We start from the raw sequence: 6673 nt of genomic DNA on the forward strand, positions 1-6673 counted from the left end.
ACATTAATCAATGCTGATCCATTGTTCCAAAGGGCAGAGCAGAGATGACTCCAAGTCCAACTAAATATGTGTTAGTAGAATTAAATTCAGTGGTCTTTTGGGGTTGTGGTTGGGACTATAGTTTCTTGGGTGGGTGCTGAGACTCTCAGAGGTGATCAATGGCTCCATTCCCTCTCCCCTAGCTTTTCCCACTCTAATCCATCACTACATGTTCTGGAATTGTCGTCACCCTTCTCTTGGCTACCACCCAGTTGGGAATGGATGCCCAGTGGTCTTACATCCCCCAACCATCTCTTTTCTTCCTTCTTTAGGTCATGAGTGTGCTGCTTCTCATTGAGCACTCTGTGGAGGTGGCCATCGGCAAAGGATATTGCAAAATCCCACAGACTTCCTACTACAAGATAGGTATGTTTCTGGGGAGGGTAGGTCAGGGTTTGAGTAGGAGGGTAGGGGCTGAGGAAGAGAATCTGAGCTGTCTGGGTGGCATGAGGGGCAGGGATCTATGGACAGCCCAGTCAGTCCATGGCACGAGGAATCAGGACTTTGGCAGCTGTGGTGATTTACAAATTCTTTGGGTCACCCAATCTTTGCTGATCCACTTCCAGTGATAGACAGTTCATAAGATGGCCCTTTTCACTGCTGAATACATTTGGTTCTTTACCTCCCTTTTCCCACTCTGAGTCTTTGGACTGGCTGTCCTTCATGTCTGAAGTCCCTTTCTCTTCTCTGACTTTTCAGATCTTTTGTTTCCCTTAAAACCCAGCCCCAGTGCCTGTTACCCTACCCCAAACTACTTTGTATTTAATAATAATAGCTGACATGTATACAAGCACTTAGGTGGCACAGTGGATAGAGCACTGGAAGCACATGAACATGAGGAAGACTCATGTTCATGAGTTCAAATCCAACCTCAGATAGCTGTGTGACTCTGGACAAGTCACTTAAACCCCATTTGCCTTAGTTTCCTCATCTATAGAAGGAGCCTGAGAAGGAAATAGCACTCTAGAATCTTTGCCTAAAAAGCCTCAAATGGGATCACAAAGAGTCATTTCTATCATTTCTATCACAACAGAAATTATTCAACAACAGAACATTTATAGGGCAGCTATGTAGCACAGTGGATAGAGTGCCAGGCCTAGAGACAGGAGATCTTGGGTTCGAATCTGACCTCAGACATGTCCTACCTGTGTGATTCTGGGCAAATCATATAATCCCAATTGTCTAACCCTTGCTGTTCTATTGTCTTAGAACTGATACTAAGATAGGAGGTAAGGGTTATAAAAACAAAACTAAAACATTTACATAGCACCTAATACGTGCTAGGAGCTGGGTTAAGTGACTTTTTTTTAAAAACAAATATTATCTTTTTTTGAGATCCACAACCGTTCTGGGAGGTAGTTGCTATTATTATCTTCATTTTATAAATGAGGAAATTGAAGCAAACAGAGGTCAAGTGACTTACCCAGGATCATACAGCTTTTAAGTGTCTGAGGTTGGATTTGAACTCAGATCCTTCTGATTGTTTTGTGTGTACTGGAGAGCAGAGCTCTAAAGCTGTGAGGGAGCTCCATGTCCATATGGTCTCCCCAAAGGCTGCTTTATTTTTATTTCTGTATCCCCAGTGGCTGGTGAAATGACTGCTATAGCTATAGTAAATGTTTAATGAATACTTGTTGATTGGACAGATTTGATGGTTAGAAAGTTCTATAGGATGTCAGAACTTGAGGGGATCTTAAAGATGATTCATTCCAACTCTCTCATTTTACAGGTAAAAAAAAATGTATCTTGAAGGGGCAGCAAAGTGGCTCAGTGGATTAAGAGCCAGGCCTGGAGATAGGAGGTCCTGAGTTCAAATGTGACCTCAGACACTTTCTAGTTGTGTGACCCTGGGCAAGTCACTCAACCCCCATTACCTACCCCTTTCTGCTCCTCTATCTTGGAACCAATGCACAGTATTGATTCTATGATAGAAGGTAAAGGTTTAAAGGGAAAAAATTGTATCTTAGAGAGGAAGTGACTCTGCCAAGGTCATACAGTAAGCTAGTACCAGCATCAGTGCTAGAAACCCAGATCTCACCATTCTTTCTACTCTATGGCCTTGCTCATCTCATATCAGGTCAAATCAGATCAGAACAGGAAATGAGAAGTGGAAGGGACCTTGGACATGTGAAAAAACTGAGGATTAGAGCGATTGGATGGCTTGCCTATGGGTCCCACAGCTAGAAAGAAGCAGAGTTCCCATAGGAATTCTAGTTTTCTGACCGGCCCGGCCCCTCTGGCCCCTCACTGTCCTTTCCTTTGGTTTTCAGCGGACATTGCTTCCAGCTTCCTGCTCATCATCATGCTTTTTATCATCAGCGTGAGCCTGCTCTATGGCGTACTCAAGGTAAGAGGCAGCCAGTGGCATGGCCCGTTAGCACTGAACCAGAAACCTCTCTCCATCCCACCTGCCCAGCAAGACATCTTTGAAGCTTTCGTAGAGAGCTCCAGGAGGAGAGGAGCTCTCTGGTGGCTTCAAAGGGTCATTAGTTGTGTGTGTGTCTATGCTGGGTGGCTTTTGGGGCTGAGACTCATTTGGATCCCATTGAGGAGAGCCACCATCTTCTTAAAGGACTATGTTTCTCTGTGGCCTCCTGTTAGTACAGAGCACCTCTACTGGCTTATTTGGGGACTCACATAGGTATGTAGATACATCCAATAGGTCAACATCTATGGATGTAATCATTGCAATAGCCAACATTTATAGCACTTAATATTTGAAAGCACTTTACACACAATGCCTCATTGCATCCTTGTAACAGTCCTGGAAGGTAGGTGCTATTACTACCCCCATTTTACAGATGAGGAAACTGAGTCTGACAGAGATTAAAGGATTTACCAAGGGTCACGAAGCTACTAAGCGTCTGAGGTAGGATCTGAACTCAGGCTTTCTCGTTTCCAGGTTCCAACTCTCGGTTCTACCTATTACCTTATTTAGTTGCATAATAGGTACTGGTATAGTACAAAGAACACAGGTTTTGGAGTCATTAGATCAAGGTTGATCTCCTGGCTCTGTTACTTTCTACGTGACTTTGGTCAGATCACTTTCTCCTTCCGAGCCTCAGTTTTACTCATCTTTAAAATGGATAAAAGAATGCTTACCTTGCCTGTCTCAGGGGGTTGTTGTGAAGAACAAAAGAGAAAACAGCTGCTAAAGTGTTCTGTATCTTTTTAGGAACCCTCCCTTGCCACCTTCACTCTTAAGTTTTCTCCTCTGCTGGCCTCCCAGAGTTCCCCAAATCCCATCATTAGAGCCATTTCTTTGAACTAAAACATGTTTCTTCCATTGCAAAGCAATCCTCCTTGGGTGGGACAGCACCGGAAACTGTTATTAGTCATTTCCCCCTAAGTGTGAGTGAGTTTCTCAGAGGGAGCCTTAGTTTCCTGGCAGCTACTGAGAGTAGAGACACCAAGGGGAGGGAGTTTTCAGTGGAGGACAGTGGGAGGAATTGTTTTGGAATCAGGCAGATCTGGGTGGGTCCCTACCAATGTCCTTTGGGGCTAGAGGTCAGGGGAGGAAAGAGAAGACCCAGAAGGGCTTACAAAGAGAAATGTCCTCGGCTTCCTGGGGGCTGGTTCTGTGTGTAGACTTGTCCAATGCAGAGCAATTGGTAGAAGTAGGATTAGAAGGGTCATGTTGGTAATGTTGGTTACCCTGAACCAAATGCTGGAAAACATGATCAAGAGACGACTCCATAGCACCATGAAAATAACTATTTGGAGATTGATTTGGAAGCTTCTTTTGGAACCAGCCTTATATCTGACCACTTACATAAACCACCATTGGGATCCCATTGAGAGGGGAGGGAGTTGCCATTTTCCTGAGGGAATCTGGTTCTCTTTGGCCACCCTATTGGTACAGGGCTAGTAAACTGTGTGGACCTGTAGTGGATTATTTGAGGGCTCACATAGAGCCTTTTGGTCCTGCACCAAAAATCCACTAGCAAATCCCTGTAAGGTCTCTGTACCAATTGATGCAAGATTCATCTTCTATTTTTATTGGTCTTTGATGAGCTAAGAGTGGCATCCTATCTCTGGGCTTCTGGTGAGGAACTGAGTCCCTGCTAATTTATCAAAAGTCTGGGAGAGAGGCAACTAGGTAGTTCAGTACGTGGAGAGCCAGGCTTGGAGATGGGAGGTCCTGGATTCAAATGTGGCCTCAGACACTTCCAAGTTGGGTGACCCTGGGCAAGTCACTCAACCCTCATTGCCCTGCCCTTACCACTCTTCTGCCTTTGAACTGATACTCAGTATGCGCTCTAAGATAGAAGGTAAGGGTTAAGGGAAAAAAAAAAGGCTGGGGTAATCTTTAATATTAACACCAGGCCCTTACACAAATCTAGCACCAATACTTTTTAGAGTCCTTTCATAGCCAATCTCATAATCCCTCACCGAGGTCTGGGCTTGTTTTCTCCACTGGACAGAGGAGGAATTTGAGATTTGAGAAGGGAAGCAGCTAGCCCAAGGTCACACAGTGACTTAGTGGTAATGCTTTGACTAGAGTCCCATGTCTAAGGCTTAATCATCAAGCCATTGGGGCAAAGGGATAGAATTCAGGCCAAAGGTTTCCACCTTGAATTATCCCAGGAAATAGACCCCCTCTTGCTACCTCTCTTTGGCCATATGAACGAGACCTCTGGGGCAAAGAACATGCATGTTTCCACTCTCATACTCCAGAAATGGATGAAAGATTGACAGTGATCTGATGTTCTGTGGTATCTGTGGGGTCCCGTCATGAGGCTTTTGACTCAGCATCACTCGAAAGAGGAACCACCTCTCCTCCCTGCCTCTGTGGCCTGGGAAACACGCTAGAGCCAATGAACAGTGTATCTCTAATGACCTCAATGGGGGATGAGATCCTGGAAGAGGACTATCCTTAGTGAACAAGGACCAAACAGTCAGACCCTCTTACCATCAGAAGATCGTCACGCTGGCCATTGTCCACACTGCTTGAGATTAGACCAATAGACACCCATCCCATTGGGTTGACAGATCTATAATTCTGGGAGGGAAAGCGCCTGTTATCTAGGGACCACAAGATAAGGTGCTTTCTAGCAGTATTATTGGGGACCAAAAGGATGAGAGCTTTGGTCAATTCATTCTACAGTCATTTCCAGAATTCACAGTGATCTCTTGCTAGGATAATTCAAGCCAACTCTTTCCCACTGACTCCTCTTCAAACCACTCATCAATGGCCTAAATTTTACATGCCATTTCCATGGCCTGGTGGTAAGTATCATAAGATTGCAGACTGAGAGCCCCAAAGACCTTCTAGTCCAAATTCTTCATTTTACAATTGAGGAAACCAAGGCCCAATGTGGCTTTCCCAAGTTTACTTAGGTAGAAAGTTTTAGACATGGATGTGGTCACTCTTCCCAGGGGACCCTTTTGCTTCCAAGATGGTGGGCATCCAAAGGCATGTGATCTTTCTAGAAGATGGGGTGGGAGGGCCTTCCCTTCTCTAGACCCAAGGTTCCTTCATGATCCGTTAGTTAACTCTTTCCTAGAGGGTTAATTGTGAAGACTGAAATGAAAGAAGAGCAGGCCAACAGTCAGATAACTCTCTTTTTCAGAACCGAGAGAGACATCTTTTGCCCTTCCTGTCTCTGCAAATCATGGATTTTCTCCTGTGCCTCCTCACGCTGCTGGGCTCCTACATTGAACTCCCTGCCTACCTGAAGTTTGGTTCCCGGGGGAGCCACCCGGTGAGTACCCAGTCTTCTAGAGCAGCTTTGTCCTGAGCTCTGGTCCTTAGAATGGGAGAAGTTGGGACCACGACAGGACTTGGTCAATGAAGTAGGTGGTTATCTAGAATTAAATGTACAAGGTTTATTTTAGTAGGGGCACAGGGCTTCCTAATATGACTTTTGATGAATGCACATTTTCCTTTTTATTATATTTTTTGGGTCAGTGGGTTTTATTTTTTATCAAATAGACTTCCCAGCTGTGTGACCCTGGGCAAGTCACTTGACCCCCGTTGCCTACCCTTACCACTCTTCTGCCTTGGAACCAATACACAGTATTGACTCCAAGATGGAAGGTAAGAGTTAAAAAAAAAAAAAAAAGAAATCCATACATATCTTTCCTAACACTAATAATAATTTTATGTATGTATGTATATAATATATGCATGTGTTTTATGTATATAAAATTAATGAATTAATTTTTTGTTGTTGAGTCATCTCCAATTCTTTGTGACTCCATGGGGTTTTCTTAGCAAAGATACTGGAGCTGTTTGCCATTTCTTTCTCCAATGGCTCCTTTTGTCAGGCAATCAGAGGTCAAGTGATTTGTCCAGGGTCTCTTTCTGGTTCTGTAGCAGGGCAGGCAGAGGCCATCAGATGGAGGGGACAGGCATCAAGAGGGTTTGCTGAGGAAAGTCATTAGCAGGCCAGGCCCCGACAAGTGGGTGGGAATCAGAAATATTCCTGAAAAGTTGGTGTGCATAGTGGATCAGGAGGAGGAGAGAAACTTTAGGTTTTATGTAAACCCACCTCTCTTCAATTTCAGATGTTTTGAACTATCAGAGTCTTTGGGGGAAAATTTGTTCTGGTGATTTGAATTTTTTGGCTAACTGAAAGTCAAGTCTGAAAGATTATTTCCAAAAGACTCAGGGGCAGCTAGGTGGCTCAGT

The 6673-nt window shown here is 44.4% G+C and overlaps 1 long non-coding RNA gene across 1 annotated transcript; it reads left to right on the forward strand.

The window, feature by feature from the left end:
• Positions 1–321: 321 nt before the first annotated feature.
• On the forward strand, positions 322–5738 carry LOC123254844. The gene is made up of 3 exons (XR_006506711.1): positions 322–405; positions 2310–2386; positions 5613–5738. It is a non-coding gene; the product is annotated as an uncharacterized LOC123254844 (long non-coding RNA).
• The last annotated feature ends 935 nt before the right edge of the window (positions 5739–6673 follow it).

The sequence above is a fragment of the Gracilinanus agilis genome, unplaced genomic scaffold (genome assembly GCF_016433145.1).
Source record: "Gracilinanus agilis isolate LMUSP501 unplaced genomic scaffold, AgileGrace unplaced_scaffold33779, whole genome shotgun sequence".
Taxonomy (NCBI): domain Eukaryota; kingdom Metazoa; phylum Chordata; class Mammalia; order Didelphimorphia; family Didelphidae; genus Gracilinanus; species Gracilinanus agilis.